This window comes from Euphorbia lathyris, chromosome 8 (genome assembly GCF_963576675.1).
Source record: "Euphorbia lathyris chromosome 8, ddEupLath1.1, whole genome shotgun sequence".
Classification (NCBI taxonomy): domain Eukaryota; kingdom Viridiplantae; phylum Streptophyta; class Magnoliopsida; order Malpighiales; family Euphorbiaceae; genus Euphorbia; species Euphorbia lathyris.
The window spans coordinates 43,559,822-43,578,235 of NC_088917.1; the positions used below are offsets into that span (position 1 = coordinate 43,559,822).

Genomic DNA, 18,414 nt, shown 5'->3' on the forward strand with positions numbered 1-18,414 from the left:
GGATATTGAAAATGATGTTATTGATCACGTGTGGAAAGATGTTTTGGTAAAATTATAGTTATTTGTTACTACATAATTTTATTTGCTTCCTAATCTATTTACCTTTATAGATATTCACATAATTTTCTATGTTCTTAATTTTAAGGAAAAATTCATTTTTGAACAACCAGAACAAAAAAAAAGAATATGTTATTGGTCAGATGCAAGCCTTATACAGAGGTTATATGTATAAAATGAAGAAGACTTACTTTGATTCAAAACCAACCTATCAACTTCGACTAAGGAACAAGCAGGCATGTTGATGTGAACGATTGGAAGTATTTGGTTAATCTTTGGACCGAAGCAAAATGTCAAGTCTGTAAGTTATTATGTATTATTAAGTGTTGTTAAATATGCTAGTAGGATTTGTTAATGATCGATTTGGAAATCTGAAGTAGACATTAATAATTTATGTTCAAACCCACTAAGTTGTTGAAGTATGTTTTTAATTTTAAGCAAAATTTCTTTTATTGTCCACTTTAGATTGTCAATTCATTTCATTAGTAATTATTAAAATTAGAATATGTACGCATTTGAATTAAAATCGAGTAAACATAACTAGTTTGGTTTTGATGTTCACTTTGAAAATAACTAGTTTGCAATTATTATTATTATTAGACAATAGTTTGTATTTTATAATCTGGACCTTTTTTTCACAAATAAAACACCATATTTTTTCAGCAACTACTCCAGCGCAAGAAACATTAGTAGTTTGTCTAGTTTCTATTTGCTTAGAGTTTTTAGTATTCTAGATAATGACTATTTAGCATATTAGATATAGTAAAAATTTCAATTTCATTGTTACTCTAGTTATGATTTAGCAATAAAAGTTACTAGTTATGTTTCAAAAAATAGGCTTATGCACATAAGATTCATCCAGTTAGTTGAATTTTGATGACACACACTCCTTAATACACTGACAACCTCATTAAGAATTTGAGTCCTACATTTCTCCATTCTTACTTGTGTTTAGGAGACTACAAATTCTAACCTTACAATATTTTGATTAAATAATCATCATATTATTTTAGGATAAATAACACCATGGCCCTTAAACTTTGCTTATCCAACCTCAGAAAGGAGAGAGAGAGAGTGAACAGAGGAAATGTTGTAATAATTTAATAGTTGTCCGGGACTTACAGTCCCAGACTAAATTATTATTTTCATTTTTTTTAGACTGCCCGTAATTGTGAACCTCGGACTGTCATTCCGGGAGTCAAACTCTTGGACTGATGGATGAGTACCTTAAATCTAAAAATAGTTTACAATAAATCACGATTTTGTATATTCTTTTAATAACAACAATAAAATAATCCTTGACCCGATTTTAGGTACATACTTTTATTATATATGGGGTTGATTAACCCTTTTACACACATAAAAATTGGCATTCTGTTTTGGATATGAAATTTGGCTTGATAAAAAAAATTAAAGTAAACAATTGAAGGTTAAATGAGTTATATATTGAGAATTGGGGATTGGAAAGTTCATAAGTTCCTATGTTGTGTATGAGAAATTCTATTAAAAGCTTTTTTTTTTTTACTTTAAGTCTATTAATAATATAATGTTTTTTTATTTTTTTGTTCATTTAGGAAAGAAGCATGAAAATAAGACAAATAGATCAAAACAGTATATGCCTCCATATACTAGAACCAAAAGTTATGCTCGACTTAGACATTAAATGGTAAATATAGTAGCTTTCAATTTAAACTTTGCAATATGCATCTATTTATATTTATTTCTAATTGAGTTTATTTAAATTAACTTTTAGGAAAAAAAATATGGAAAGAAACCATCTCATGTTGATGTTTTTATTGAGGCGCATAAAAGGAAGAAAGGAAAAGAAGTTGATCCTTTGTCACAAGAGGTTATTGTAAGGAATTTCTTTTATGTTATTGTTATATTATTTCATTTTATTTCTTTTTTATAAACTAATATAATATTTATATTTGTGTGTGTGTTAACTTTAAATTTGTCACATTAGGCAAAATTTGAACAATCAAAGAAGCAAAGTGAAGAAGAAAAAATTCTTTAAATGATGATGACATATTTTCTAAAGTCCTTGGGTCATAAAAGAATGGTTATCTTTGTTCATATAGTCTGGAAAAAAGTATCACTGAATATTTTGGTGCTCGACCATCAAAATTGGAACTATTAAAGCAAGTTGAAGCAACTAGAAATGAAGCAAATGGGCATGTACGAAAAGTAAATGAGCGTGTTAATAAAATTCAAAAGCAAATGGAAGAGAAATTTGAAAGGATGAACAAAAAATGGGAAGAAAAGTTCAAGATGATGCTTATAGGTCAAGGACAACCACATGAAAGCAATATTGACAACACTTCTACTGAAACTATGAGTACTTTATTCCATTTTATTATAAAAAATGTTTAATTCATTTTGATACATACCGTATATCCATATTTAATATTTTAAAGTAATTAAAAAGCTAAATTATAAATATTAATTATGCAGTTTATATAAAATAAAATTATTTTATTTTGAAAGTATTGTTTAATTTTGCAGTCCATGGAAGACCTTTAAGGTGGTGTAGAATACTTTATTGGATATGAAGATTCACTTTGGAGATAATATGCATTTCAATATATTTATTAATGTGATTTTGATTTTAAGCATTCTATATTTTAAATATTACTTTTTTCATATTTATTGTTTGGAACAAATAAAAATTATAAAACTATTCTATTTAGATGATTCTTCGTATTATTTATGAATATATATTTATCTTTCCTTAAGTATTTTTTTCTATCACTAATGGTCATAATTTATCTATGATTGACAAGGTTTGCTAGTTGAATTAAAAATTACATATTCATGTACTTAATATTATTCATTTTTTGCTTTAAAAAATATTATTCATTTTCAACTTCAAATTTAAAATTTATAGCTAATACGTAATTGATTTTGCTTCGTTACTTTTCATTTAAAGCAATAAACTTTAATTTTTGCTAAAACATTAATTTCAAATCCATAAATTCAAGTTTTAGCTATGCTTCTTGTAATCCTATGGCAACTTATATTAATATTCTACTACAAGTTAAATACTTGTGGTAAAAAAAGTTGGTTTTTTAGTTATTATCATTGTTATACGTAGCTAAAGTAAAATTTATCCGAAACTTAACTTTTTATAGCTAATTACATTAATATTTAACTACAAACTAAATATTTTCATTGAAATAAATAATATTATTATAGTTATATTTTTTTATTTGTGTAGCTATATGTATCTGTTATTAGTTACGAGTAACTTATGTAGCTAAACATTTAGCTACGCCACTTCTAGCTACGACAAGCTATGAAATATTTTTTTCATAGCTAAATCATCTTGTCACGGAACTTTTTCACTTTAGCCACAAATTTACCTGTGGCTATAAATGATATTTGTTGTAGTGATTCAAAAGATAATGAAATATGAGACGAAAGGAATTAAATTCAATAAGTAAATAATGAACAAAGGTGAAGACAAACTGATATTGACATCTTACAACTAAGGAATGAATTTACTTTGGTTGATAGTACAAAAATCGAATCTAAACTAACTTGAAAGTAAAAACGAATTATAAACGTAAACTAAAGCTAAACTAAACTAAGATAAAAACTGAATGAATAATCACATAGTATAGGCCCCTATTTATAGTTCTTTGATTCCTATCCCTGGTCTAATTCGGTCCTCTTTCTACATTGGAGTTGGATTGTGAAGCTTTAAGATTGATTCAAAATGAAACACCCGAGTAAGAATTGAAGTACGAATATATTTGCTTTTCGTTGTTACTCACCGAGTAGGGTTATTCTTACTCGTCGAGCAACATGTCTAAGCCGTGTAATGAGAGTTGGCTTTTATGCCTTGGTACTTGCACTTGTTGACTGCTCGTCCGGTGAGAGGTATCGACGAGTAGCATTTTACTCGCCGAGCATAGGTGGACTACTCGTTGAGCAGTCATGTAGATTTTGCCTCTTTTTGCTCCATTTCACTATGTTAATAGAGAGAAAATAGTATAAACCAGGGCATAAATGTAATAAAAGCACCTAAATGAGGCCTAAACTATACCTAAGACTCTATATAAAGTGGTGTTAACAACCTCCCCACACTTTGAACCTTGCTTGCTGGTGTATTGAATACGGACGCTAGCAAGCATACTAGGTCGTGTGAGGTATTTGGTAAGACAAAGTGTCGTATTCCACAGGGATTGGGATTAAGTGAGAAGAATAAGTTACCTTAAGTGTTAGAAGTAAAACTTGGAGTGTGTGAATGATATCAATTTAACATAAATAACAACTAAACGCTAATAAGTAGAATGAAATTAGGATAAACAGGCACAGACCTAGCCATACGCCTACGAACAACTGTGCATAACCTTTATCATGTAGTGAAGTAAATTTATATTCATGAGTTGGGTCTCTCCCTCATTGGTCACAAAAGTCCAGTGTCCCATTTCCAAAGATACTAAGTGAGTAATATTAACCAAGTGTCCTTGTGCTAACATACAAACAAGCATTAAGTAATAGGGAACATTCATAAAGAAACCCCAATATGTGGTAGTTTTTGTGTCCGTCCACTACAACATATGCCGATTAGTTGTTTCTGTTACGTCGGAGCACCATCGTGTCATCCTTGCAGTAACCATAAAATAGATTTGATCTTAATTTATTCATTAAGCATACTAATAACACTCAATCATGGATAAACATACTTCATTACTTAATAAAGGAAACTTACAGTCGCCGTTTAAATGGCTGGCTAGGCCTGCACAAAGGATTACTCACTCATTGTCATGAGTGAACAGCTTGTTCTTCCCAAAAACATTCTTCCGACCGATAATATAAAAACAGAGAAAAACTAATGGTGGCGGTAATACCGAGACTCCTATTACAATGATATTCCCTTCCTATTTATACTCCCCTTACATCAACCCTAATTACAAGGGTAAAGAGTCATAAAAAGGTAAATACAAGGACAAGTGAACAATCCTCCTACACTTGGCGCAAGATGGGAAGCTGTCTTGCTTTCCACGTTTATCTCTCTTTCTCTCTCCTGTAGCTTGCTCGACCCGCGTGTTTATCCGTTTCCTTCCAAATGACCCGTTAATGTCGTTGTTTAAGCTGTTATGTTCTACTGAAAGGCTGTTCGTGAGGATTCCTGCTTCGAACTATTATTTCTGCCTGTTTCTTCCATTTCTGGTTGAAAGCTAAGACTTTGAAGCTCTTTTCCATGAGTGTTCAACCTCTTTTATTTGCTCCTTTTACTCGCATCAAATTACCCCCAACTTAAGCTTTTGCTTGCCCTCAAGCAACACATCAAAAGGAAAATGAAGGAACAGGTAAAAAATTTCACAAACAATTAAACAGCTAAGTCGATGCAGTAAACATTTCTCTAATGATTGCAATAATCATAAGATGAATAATTAAGATGATACAACTAGCTCTTGAATCCCCTGATCAAAAGTCAATCATTTTCCTAGTACTTCTGGGATTTCGCTCATTCTCACAGTGTTTGCTCTCTGTTTGTGGGGTGTTTAAGTCACTCGACAGCTATGCATACAAAGAATAAATTTTGACCTGCCTTCTTGTCTAACAGATACTCGAAATTTTTTCTTGGCACCTTCAGAATCATTACAAGGGTGAGGGGTGGTTTGGATGGTCGATTGATTGGAATTTATGATTGGAGCGGGTGTTTTATGGTGAAGGTGGATTGATCTCACGTGGAGAGCTGGTTTGTCATTGTTTCTAGGCTTTCTTGTTTCAATTTTTTTTAAGCATTGAGAGGGGACACTTTTCCTTATTTTAGTTTGACAAGGATATTCTATTCTTTCTTTTCTAAGTGATTGTGTCCCCTTTGATAGGTTTTGGGAAACATGGCCCCTTTCTTTTACTAACCAGCTTCCAGTTATGGATGTTTGGTGATGGGTGGTTGGATGTTCATCCTCTTATGCCAGGATTCATTTCTTTCTACTGAAAGGCAAACAAGGCACAATCTAACTTACCTAAAATATGCAAAGCCCACTCTTCAACAATATTATTGCAACAATGTGCAAGATTTAGGCACAAGACTCACTGGTTGTTTGTACTTTATCTAACAATTAACATGATCAGGGACTTCACAAACTAATTGATCAATCCTCAACTACTCATCATCGAACATCACAAAATCACAAGACAAACAAAAACTGCATGGCAACTTAACTATTCAATGTTTGGTCAATTCAACCCAAAATGAATATGAATGGGTGAGTGGCGGGTGCAACGCACATGGTGATTATGGTGTTTGTGCTTTGTTTTTGTTTTTGTGGGGTGATGTTGATGTGAAGCGAGGATCAAACAAAAATTAAAAGTGGGAAAAAAATGACAGAGCAAGGCAAAATATCATAGTAAAATCGAACAGTCAAATAGTTGCTAAGGCGCTATTCTCCTACTCCCAACTTAACCAAAACATTGTCCTTAATGTAAGACAATTGGGTAAGAGACAGACGCTAACAGCATCGCACGAAAATAACAGCAGCAGCAAGCCGAACAAAGGATAGAGAGAAAGAGAGTGAGACATTTACACTGTGGGGGACTGGGAGGACTCGGCCTCCTCGTCGGCATTAGGTTTTACAGCAGATGGTGTGGGTCCTTCTTCAATTGGTTCATTGTTTTTGATGGGGCTCCTCTGTGATTCATCATATACATGGGGCTTTTGTGCGGAATGATTGTTCCCTTTTAGAATGACTATCCTGGCTCGTAAGATCTCCACTTCTTGTTCATAAGAGTTGATTCGTTGTTCCATCACACGCATGTTGAGAAGGATGGTCTCCATGCTCATCTGAGCGGCAATACGGTAGATTTTATCATCATCACCGGTTGGTGGTTGCTCTGGGACGGAGCATATTGGGGTGACATGAATAGGTTCTGGCATGGAATCTTCGGACCTTCGTCTTTTGGATCGACCAGGTGCGTCTTTGTCCTTTTTCTTGAGTTGCTCTGCTTCTCGCCATAGGTACCTAATGTTGGAAATTAGGCTAAGGTATAGCAGCGGAAATATAAAAATTTTAACCTATTTCCATAAACCACAAGATCCGTTAACCGTTATTTCATATAAAGAGGGATAAGAAGAATTACCTCTTGATGATCAATCTACCGTTGTTAATGAAGTGCCCACAACTCTTCTCCGAGTTCCCCAACACGAAATAAAACACGGGAGGATTAATTTGGATTCAACCGTTGAATAGCAACCAAAGTAGATTTCCTCTAACTAATCAACACAAGATCAAGGATAAAAGAAATAGATGAAAATTAATTGATCAAACGAAGCCGTAGAGAAATCTCATCCTCGAACTAGGGGTGTCGAATTTTCTCTCACTTAGACTAGGTGAATTTCGAAAATCACAAGTAGGGTATGGCTTGCTTGGATTTCGAAAATCTCAAGGGAAGGGGTATTTATAATCTCTTGTATCTAATCCCTAGTTAGATAGAATTAGGTTACTGAATAGGAATTCCATTCGGAATAGAATTCCTAATTATTATCTCACTATATATCTAATATATTAAGGATAATAATAATAACCTTATTGGATAATAATAGGAGTATATTAATCTAATTAAAACTCCTAACTTAATTATCTCTTAATTAATTTAATTCATATTCCTAATCTAATTAGGATTAACAAAATCAAATTAATTATTCATGTATATCACTACATGAATTTCGACCCCCTTATGTCCATGGGCCTTATTGGGCTCAATTGGGCTTCTATCAATTAATTAGCATCTATCTCTCTTTTAGGTTCCAAGTCTTATGTGTGATCCATTAGGTTCTTATTGCTTCTAGCCGTATGCAACGTTATTAAATTAATTTTCAAAGAATTATATTTAATCTTTGCATAACGGAATGATGTACAGAGTATGTGATTAGCAAGTCCGTAATCATTCCCCCAGAGCTATAAGAAGACAGGTTGATTCTGTTGTTAACCTTTCTGTATTAGTTACAGTATAATTCGATCCTTTATCAACTACATCCTTGAACTGAATCTTATGATTATGGGTGATGTCAAGTCACATATAGCGAGACATTCGTTTTACTTGTACAGGCTGAGTCAACTCAAAAAGATAGGTTAAGTGAAATTTGTATTTCTTACTCTTAAGCTATCACCTTGCAAGGATTTAGAGTCGAGTCTTCCACAAGCGATCCATGGATGTATCTCCCATTTATCGGGAGTGATAAATGCTCAATCCAATATATAACGACTCCGCATTTACTTCCTGTGATACCCAACGTCTACTGTTCACACCCCAGAGTCATCTCTGTTAAGGATCGTGTTACACCAGAGTCAAAGCATCACATTCCGTAATCCAGAATACCAATTAATATTCCTTTGAGTCTGAGGATTAGTTATACCTATTAATACCAATGAGATGAACAGGTGACAAGGATGAATCTACCCATCCTGTTATCTCAAATCGGATCCCCAATCCTAATGAACAACGTTTCATCGGATCTGTGTAACTGTCCAGATATCTGTATATATGAAGCTTGTGAGATCAGCTTTCTGTCGGACAGAAGACATTGTTACATACAAGTCTCAACAGTGATATGTCAATCCCAAACATATCACTTAACTTGGGGTGGTTTTAAGTTTATCAGTTTACTATAAAGTTTTGTCTCACTTCATGCTTGTATGAACACTTTATAATCATTTTAAATAAACTTACGGATTTCCTTTTATTAGACTTTATTTAGTGCTTAAAAGGGATTGCCTTTATATAGTTATAAAACATATATCTCATTAAACAAATGATATAAAGAACAATTCATTTACATTAAGTTTGTATCCTAGAACAATTGTCTATAGGACACTAAACCCCAACACCTAACTCCTTTGATATCGCAACAGATTTCAATCCTCTTCATCACCTGCAAGTTCAATGGTTCCATAACTAGATCAAGGGTTAGTGTAGTGATTTTGGGATCGAAAAATCCCAAGTTCTGAGCGATGGTGGTGATGAATGGTCCACAGAACAGGCCAGCAACATTCTTCTTCTGTTGTAGTGAAGCGATGTACTCAGCAAAATAATACCCAACATTTAGCGGCTTCTTGTCTCGTAAACAGGCTAGTGCAAACAGGTCAGCGGATGGTATCGTAGCTTGATGGACCCTGCCAAAATGTGAACCAGCGAGTATATGGTGTAAATATTTCAAGGAATAGTTCTCGATACCTGAGGCATTGGATGAATTGGGGTTGTAATCTATGTGACCAGTGATTGCATGCCAAACGGAATTAGCGTCGAAGTCTTGGGGGATCTCTCTGTGCGTCGATAAATAGGCCTCTTCTTCAAGTTTGGTCTGGTCGACCAGGCCAAGGAAAATGTTCATTTTGTTGATGGAGCAGTTTATGTGGTTCCCCATGAGCCGAAATTGGTAGCGTTTGTGATGATTAGGGTCAGTGTACTTGGCATCGCGTTGGAAAGTGGAAATGAACTCCATCGTGAGTTCGTGGTATGTGCATTCCTCGATGGTCAGAAATTTAGCCAAATTAGCGCCTTCGATCATTTGCTTGACTTCTTTGTCAAGACCTAGCTCGCGCAAACTTTCCCTACAAATTTGTCTGGTGGCGCACAGCTCCGTGTTTTGGAAAGTCTCATAATTGGTTTGCTCAATCTCATCGGAGAAGGTAAGGAGTTGCTTGGAAAGGACACGAGAGTCTTAGGTACTAGAGCTTACATCAGGTTTCTTCTCTTTCCCCTTGGTGGCAGTGGCGGACCTTGTGTTCTTCCGTGCCATGGTGGAGTATCAACAGGCGGTTAGTGATTTTCTAGGTTAGGAAAAGTGGAGGTTCAGTAGAAAGGTGATGCCTTTATACAAGATGAGGAAGGAAAGTGAACCGTCAAGGATGGTTGCAACCGTTTGGACCAACACTTTCCTTATTCCACTGTGAGAATAGGGAATCAAATTGCCATGTTTGGAAAGAGGAGTAGCCACATCAATGCTTGTGACCGTTGAGACTGAGGACCTGCCGCCTGACAATTGTGCATTAAAGGACAAGACGGCTGTGGTGGTGGCTGTCTCACGTGTGGTGTGGTTTGGTGAGAGGAATGATTGTTCGTACTTCCCTATGTACTTAGAGACAATTATTCAAAAAGGACTAGAATAGGAGGGGTTAGCATGAAATTAACTACGTTGCAGAAATTAAAATTAAAATATACTAAAAATTAAATTTAAATTTTATTTACCCCCAACTTGTAATTTGTCATGGGTTGCTCAAACAATGGGTGATGCCCATTGGTCCGGGAGGTTCGTGGGCCAAGTAAGGTTTTAGACGTTGTCCATTAACTTTGAATATCTCTCCGTCAGTATTCTGGATCTCTATCGCCCCGTGAGGAAATATGCGGTGTATAGTGAATGGTCCGGACCATCGCGAATGAAGTTTACCAGGGAACAGGCGTAGTCGTGAGTTGTAAAGGAGGACTTGTTCGCCTTGTTGAAAGTGTTTTGCTTGAATACGCTGATCATGCCACTTTTTTGTTTGTTCCTTATACTTGAGTGCATTTTCATAGGCGAACAGTCTGAATTCATCCATCTCATTTAATTGAGAACACCTGTTCTGCTTAATATCATGTTCATCAAAGTTTAAAAATGTTAGTACCTAGTAGGCTCGATGTTCTAACTCAACATGGAGGTGACATGCTTTTCCGAACAGGAGCCGAAAAGGGGACATCCCTATGGGTGTTTTATAAGCTGTTCGGTAAGCCTATAGTGCATTATCGAGTTTCAGAGACCAGTCCTTTCGTGAAGAATTGACTGTTTTTTCTAAAATTCGCTTCAGCTCCCTGTTGGATAGTTCAACTTCTCCGCTTGTTTGGGGGTGGTATGGTGTGGCTATACGATGTGTGACACCATATTTCTGAAGAAGTTTTTCAAATAGTTGGTTGCAGAAATAAGTACCTTGATCACTTATAATTGCCCTCGGTACTCCAAATCTAGTGAACAGCTATTTTAGAAATTTAATCTCTACCTTTACGTCATTTGAAGGGTACGCGCATGCTTCCACCCATTTACTCATGTAATCCACAGCGACCAGGATATACTGATTCCCAAAGGAGATGGGGAATGGTCCCATGAAGTCGATGCCCCATACATCAAAAATTTCGCAAACAACAATGTTGTTTAGAGGCATGGCGTTTCGGGAAGAGATGTTGCCTGTTCGTTGGCATTCGTCGCATCATTGAACGAACTGTTGGGCATCCTTGTATATAGTGGGCCATAAAAACCCTGCTTGAAACACCTTTGCAGCTGTTCGATTTGCCTCAAAATGTCCACCTGATTCCGCGGCGTGGCATTTGTGCAGGATCTCCATTCCTTCTTCCTTGGTCACACATCTTCGTAGGAGCTGGTCTGCACACAATTTAAATAGATAAGGTTCCTCCCAAATGTAATATTTAAGTTCAGAATAAAACTTCCTTTTTCGATTTGTAGAATATCGAAAAGGTTTTATTTTGCATGCCAAGAAATTTGCGATGTCAGCAAACCAGGGTAGTGTGGAGATTGCAAACAGTTTTTCATCAGGAAAGTGGTCGAGGATCTCGGGTTGTTCGATCTCCGTAGTTGCTTCTATTCTGGATAGGTGATCAGCTGCTAGATTTTCGGAGCCCTTCTTGTCCTTGATCTCTAAATCAAACTCGTGTAGAAGCAACAACCATCGTATTAATCGTGGTTTAGCATCTTTTTTGGCGAACAGGTATTTTAACGCCGAGTGGTCTGTATAAACAGTCACCCTAGAAAGTACCAAGTAGGGAAGAAATTTGTCGAATGTGTAAACCACTGCAAGCAACTCTTTTTCTGTGGTTGTGTAATTCTATTGAGCTTCATACAGAGTTTTGCTCGCATAGTGTATGGGCTTAAATTACTTGTTAATTCGTTGTCCAAGAACAGCCCCTACACTGATATCGCTGGCATCACACATGAGCTCGAATGGTGCATCCCAATCTGGTGAAGTGAGTATGGGTGCATGTGTCAAAAGTGTCTTAATATGTTCGAACGCTTGATTGCACTCGTCTGTGAAGATGAAGTCAGCCTCCTTGTGTAGTAGTGCGGAGAGTGGTTGTGCGATTTTTGAGAAGTCCTTGATGAACCGTCTGTAGAATCCAGTGTGTCCTAAAAAACTTCGAATATCCTTAACCGTTTTGGGCGCAGGTAGTTTCTCGATTACTTCCACTTTAGCCTTGTCAACTTCCAGTCCTTTGCTTGATATTTTATGTCCGAGCACAATGCCCCCTGTCACCATAAAATGGCACTTTTCCTAATTTAGGACAAACTGTGTTTCCGTGCATCTCTCCAGAACAACTTCTAGGTTTTCTAAACATGCTTCGAATGATGTGCCGTAGACAGAAAAGTCATCCATAAATATTTCAACTGTTTTCTCGATCATATCATGAAATATGGCCATCATACATCTCTGAAATGTTGTTGGAGCATTACACAACCTAAAAGGCATACGTTTATACGCAAAGGTCCCATACGGACAGGTGAACATGGTCTTTTCTTGATCTTTGGTGCAGATGTGAATCTGGTTGTACCCTGAATATCCATCCAAGAAACAATAGAATTGATAACCAGCTAGTCTCTCTAACATCTGATCGATGAAGGGCAACGGGAAGTGACCCTTTCTGGTTGCTTCGTTGAGTGTCCTGTAGTCAATACACATCCGCCATCCTGTGATTGTTCTTATGGGGATGAGCTCATTTTTGTTAGTTCTGACCACGGTGGTTCCTCCTTTCTTAGGAACAACTTGGACAGGACTGGTCCACATGCTATCTGAAATGGAGTAAATGATTCCTGCCTCAATGAGTTTGATCACCTCTGCCTTCACAACTTCTTTCATGTGTGGGTTTAGCCTTCTTTGCGGTTGCACAGTTGGTCGATGGTCTTCTTCCATTAAAATCTTGTGCATACAAATTGTTGGGCTGATCCCCTTTATATCCTCTATCTTCCATGCCAGAGCCTCCTTGTGTTTCCTTAAGATGGTGAGCAACTGCTCCTTTTGATATATTGTCAAAGTTGCCGAAATTATTACTCGTCTACTATTTGGTGGATCCAGAAATGCATATTCTAGATGATCAGGCAGCTGCTTTAGTTCAGGGCATCTTTCTTCGTCTCCCTTCTCTAGATTTTTTTCAGGAAGGGTATCCTATTCTTCGTCATCGACGATTCCTTCAGTGCTAACATCCTCTTGTTCGGAGTCAAACACTCGTTCCTCCTCTTTCTGTTTCTCCTCATCGAGTTGTTCCTACAAGAAGGGGTTGTCCTCATTCATTTCAATTAAATAACATGAATCATCAGATACTGACGCATAACGACAGCTTCATGCATTTTAAACACTACTTCTTCGTTATTGATTTTCAGAACGAGCTGTCTCTTATGTACGTCAATGATAGCTCTTCCTGTAGCTAGAAAAGGTCGTCCCAAGATTATTGGGACTTCCAAATCTTCTGCAATATCCATTATAACAAAATCCACAGGTAATATGAAATTTCCGACTTTAACCAAAACATCTTCGATTATACCCTTGGGGTATTGAATTGATCGATCCACTAGTTGAACCGTGACCTTGGTTGGTCTTGGTTCTCCTAGACCTAATTGCATATAAATTGAGTATGGCATAAGGTTAATACTGGCTCCTAAATCACATAAAGCATTTTGAATGGTGAGTGTTCCTATTGAATAAGGTATAGAAAAACTCACTGGATCCTTGAGCTTTTTTGGAAGTTGTTGTTTGGCTTGTAAGATTAAGGAGCTATCCCTGTTCATTTGTACCATAGTTACACTTTCCAATTTCTTCTTGTTGGTAAGCAGATCCTTCAAGAATTTGACATACATAGGCATTTCAGACAAAGCTTCAATGAAAGGTATATTGATGTGCAACTTCGTCAATTATTCGAGAAAGCTCTTGTGTCTCTTTTCACAATTCTGCTGCTTCAGTCGTTCTGGATATGGAACTCTTGGTTCATAATGAAGTGCAGCTGGTTCTTCTTCAACCACCTGTTTATCTTTCCTCTGTTGAGGCGCAGGTGTTTGATCGTTGAACTTCGCTCCAACTTCTTTACCTGCAATAGATTTTTCACCACTGTCCCTTACCTCTTTACCTCCCCTTAGTATGATAGCGTTGACTTCTTCTTTTGGGTTGGTTACAGTGTTGCTTGGAAGTGCGCCTTTTTCCTTCGAGGATATGGTTGTGGCAAATTGCTACATCTGAGTCTCAAGATTCTTTATGGACGATTGTGTCTGCGTCATGAACTGCATCATCATGGACTCTAAATCAGACTTTCCTTCTTGTTGAGCATTTGATTGGCGCTGATAGTGTCGGTTTGATGAACTTCCTTGTTGTGGTAGATATGATGTTGGTGAGTTTTCTTGTCTATAAGGTTGTTGCATAGCTGGTTGCCTTTGATTATCCTGCCAAGAGAAATTCGGATGACTTCTCCACCCTGGGTTATATGTGTTTGAATATGGATTCGGTGGTTGACGAGCAATGAAATCACATTGTTCCTGCATTGATGCGCCTGGTTTGGTTCCTGCGCAATCTATGGGTCGATGGGGTCCACTGTAGAAATCACAACCATCGGGTGATAGTATCTCCATAGGAGTCGAGAGTTGCGTGTTTGCTGTTGAGACGTTCATCTTTCCCATTGTTTTGACCAGTTGTTCCATTTGTGAGGATAACTTGGTTATTGCCTCACTGTTTGCGCTATTTGTGACTCTCTTTCCATCGCTTCTCACCGAGTGCCAATTATAACTGGTATTGACCACTCTTTCAATTAGCTCGTACAATGCTTGAGGTTCCAGTTCCTCCGGATTTCCGTTGGCAACTGATTCAATTTGTATCTTATATGCATTGGTCACTCCATTATAGAAGTTCTGCACTTGCATCCACATGGGTATGCCATGATTCGGTACTCTTCTCAACAGTTCCTTATATCTCTCCCATGCTTCAGATAAGGATTCATCCTCTTCTTGGAAAAAATGTGAGACTTCATTCCTCAACTTGATTGTTTGTCTGGGAGGAAAATATTTCATCAGGAATGGGTAGCCATTTCCTCCCAGTTCGTGATAGATCCTGGTTGTAGATTCTTCAACCAATTCTTCGCCTTATCCTTCAAGGAAAACAGAAATAATTTGAACCGAATAACCTCGTCACTATCATTTATATGAGTACGAAATGTGTTGCACATTGTGACGAAATCTTGGATATGAGCATTTGGATCTTCATTTGGGTATCCCCCAAACTGCACAGCTGTTTGTAACATCTGAATCATTGACGCCTTCACTTCAAACATGCGATTGCATTCATTTGGGATAACAATACATGACGAATGGCCTTCAGTGGATGGTCTGGAGTACTCCTTCATCCGCAACCTCTGGTTACCATTGTTGTTGTCATCAACACGACCCTCCTCGTGGTTCTCTGGATGTTCCTGATTTGGTATTTCGTTTTCGCGGTCCATTCTGATTCGTCTAGCTTGTCTGATTAGTCTTCTCCTTCTTCTGTATGTTCTCTCTATTTCAACATCTACAGGGAGGATAGGAATACCTGCTCTTCGCATACAAAATTAGAAATCGAAATACAAAAACTGGGCAAACAGGTGGTTATCAAGTAACGAAATAAGCATACAGATTCTTCAAAACTTAAAATTACACAATCCCCGACAACGGCGCCAAAAACTTGGTGTATTGAATACGGACGCTAGCAAGCATACTAGGTCGTGTGAGGTATTTGGTAAGACCAAGTGTCGTATTCCACAAGAATTGGGATTAAGTGAGAAGAATAAGTTACCTTAAGTGTTAGAAGTAAAACTTGGAGTGTGTGAATGATATCAATTTAACATAAATAACAACTAAATGCTAATAAGTGGAATGAAATTAGGATAAACAGGCACAGACCTAGCCATACGCCTACGAACAACTGTGCATAACCTTTCTCATTTAGTGAAGTAAATTTATATTCATGAGTTGGGTCTCTCCCTCGTTGGTCACTAAGTTCCGGTGTCCCATTTCCAAAGATACTAAGTGAGTAATATTAACCAAGTGTCCTTGTGCTAACATACAAACAAGCATTGAGTAATAGGTAGCATTCATAAAGAAACCCCAATATGTGGTAGTTTTCATGTCCGTCCACTACAACATATGCCGATTAGTTGTTTTCGTTACGTCGGAGCACCGTCGTGTCATCCTTGGTAACCATAAAATAGACTTGATCTTAATCTATTTATTAAGCTTACTAATAACACTCAATCATGGATAAACATACTTCATTACTTAATAAAGGAAACTTACAGTCGCCGTTTAAATGGCTGGCTAGGCCTGCACAAAGGATTACTCACTCATTGTCATGAGTGAACAGCTTGTTCTTCCCAAAAACATTCTTCCGATCGACAATATAAAAACAGAGAAAAACTGATGGTGGCGATAATACCGAGACTCCTATTACAATAATATTCCCTTCCTATTTATACTCCCCTTAGGTACCCAAATCTTTTTGGGTCCTCGTTTGTTAGCATAAACAGGTGCAAAGTCATGTTTTAATTTGTGACGGCATACTTTTATAGTGTGGCCTTGTTTACCACAGATGTCACAATGAGTTACCCTTTTAGGGTGACTTTGTTTTTGGTCAGCACCATGGTGCTGCCAACATACCTTAGTGGTATGTCCTTTCTTTCCGCAGAAGTCACATTGGACAGTCCGCTTGTTATACCAACACACATCTGTTGTGTGTCCTCTTTTCCCACAACAGTCACACTGAGTGAATTGTCTGCGCTGACCAGTACCTGAGTACTCAGCATGGGATTTGTTTGAACCTTTTATTTGGTTCTAAAGGTTTGTGACATCCTTTCTCAGTTTCTTTGAATCTGATTGGACCTCCGAGACAAACTTGTGCATAATTTCCATGTTGCTATGCAAAGTTGAATTGTCTTGGAGAAGATATCGAAGGTCACTAAGTTTGACCTCTTCGATCTCGTCACATCGCCTGCTGAGTGCCTTTATTTTATTGTTACACTTTTTAGTCAGTGTATATAAATCACTCGGGGCGTTAATCATTTCATTTCTAAGCAAGTGTAAGGATGTTACCTCATTTGAGTATTCCTCATGTTCAGATTCTTCAGAGAGGTCAGCTTGCTCAGATCGAGTGTGGTCAACAACGTCATCGGCCATGAAGCATATGTTTGCCGACTCAGTGGCTTCAGCTTCGGACGATGTTGAGTCGTCGCTGTCACTCCATGTGGCCACCATTGCCTTTTTGCTTCCCTTCTTGTCTTTCTTTAGATTAGGGCAGCCTGACTTAATGTGCCCAGTTTGATGGCACTCAAAGCACGTGACAGGCTTGGAGCTGTCCTTTTTGTATTTGTCACTGGACTCAGCTTTGTACCTATCACCTCTTCTGAATGGCGTTTTGCTGTTCTTTTCATTCTTTCTGAACAGCTTCTTCATCTTCCTCGTGAACATGGCCATTTCCTCATCATCTGATGAGTCAGCTTCAGTTGAGTCAGCTTTCATGACAAGTGATTTTTGTTTCTTGTCTTCTGACTTTTCTTTTGCTTCAAAATTTTTCATAGAGATCTCATGAGTCAGCAAAGATCCGATCAGCTCGTCGTATTTATATGTGATCAGGTCTTGAGCTTCCTCCACGGCAGTTTTCTTAGCTTGCCAGCTCTTGGGTAAGCTTCTCAGGATTTTCTTCACCTGCTCTTCTTTAGTGAAATTCTTGCCAAGCCTCTTTAGCTCATTTATGATGTTGGTGAATCTAGCGTTCATTCCAGAGATGTCCTCATTGTCGTTCATCTCGAACAGGTCGTATAATCTCATATATTGGTTCAACTTTGATTCCTTGACCTTGCTTGTACCTTTATAAGTTACTTCAAGCTTTTTCCAAATCTCATGTGCTCACTCGCAACCTGAAATCTTATTGTATTCTGCAGCATCTAACGCACAGTGAAGCATATTGATAGCCAAAGCATTGTTTTGCAATTTTTTAAGGTCATCTTCTGACCACTCAGTTTCACTCTTAACAATTTTCTCATTATCAACAGTTTTATAAGGCACATATGGGCCTTGAACTATTGCAAGCCATGCACTCATGTTTGTGGCTTGAATAAAGTTCTTCATCCTATTCTTCCAGAACGTATAATTAGATCCAAAGAATAGGGAAGGACGACTAATTGATAACCCTTCAGGGAGTATCTGTGTTGTTTGGTTCCCTAGAAGGAAACGAGTGCTGTTCTCAGCCATTTATCGGGATCAGCTCAAGATAGTTATATCTTTGAGTAGTGAGCTATATGGCTCTGATACCACTTGTTGGTCCCTTGTGATTAGTTCCAAGGGGGGGTTAGGAACTA

The 18,414-nt window shown here is 37.3% G+C and overlaps 1 non-coding gene across 1 annotated transcript; it reads left to right on the forward strand.

Annotated features, from left to right (window-relative positions):
- The first annotated feature begins 14,963 nt into the window (after positions 1-14,963).
- Positions 14,964-15,070, forward strand: LOC136204326 (small nucleolar RNA R71). Its single transcript, XR_010675170.1, has one exon. It is a non-coding gene; the product is annotated as a small nucleolar RNA R71 (small nucleolar RNA).
- The last annotated feature ends 3,344 nt before the right edge of the window (positions 15,071-18,414 follow it).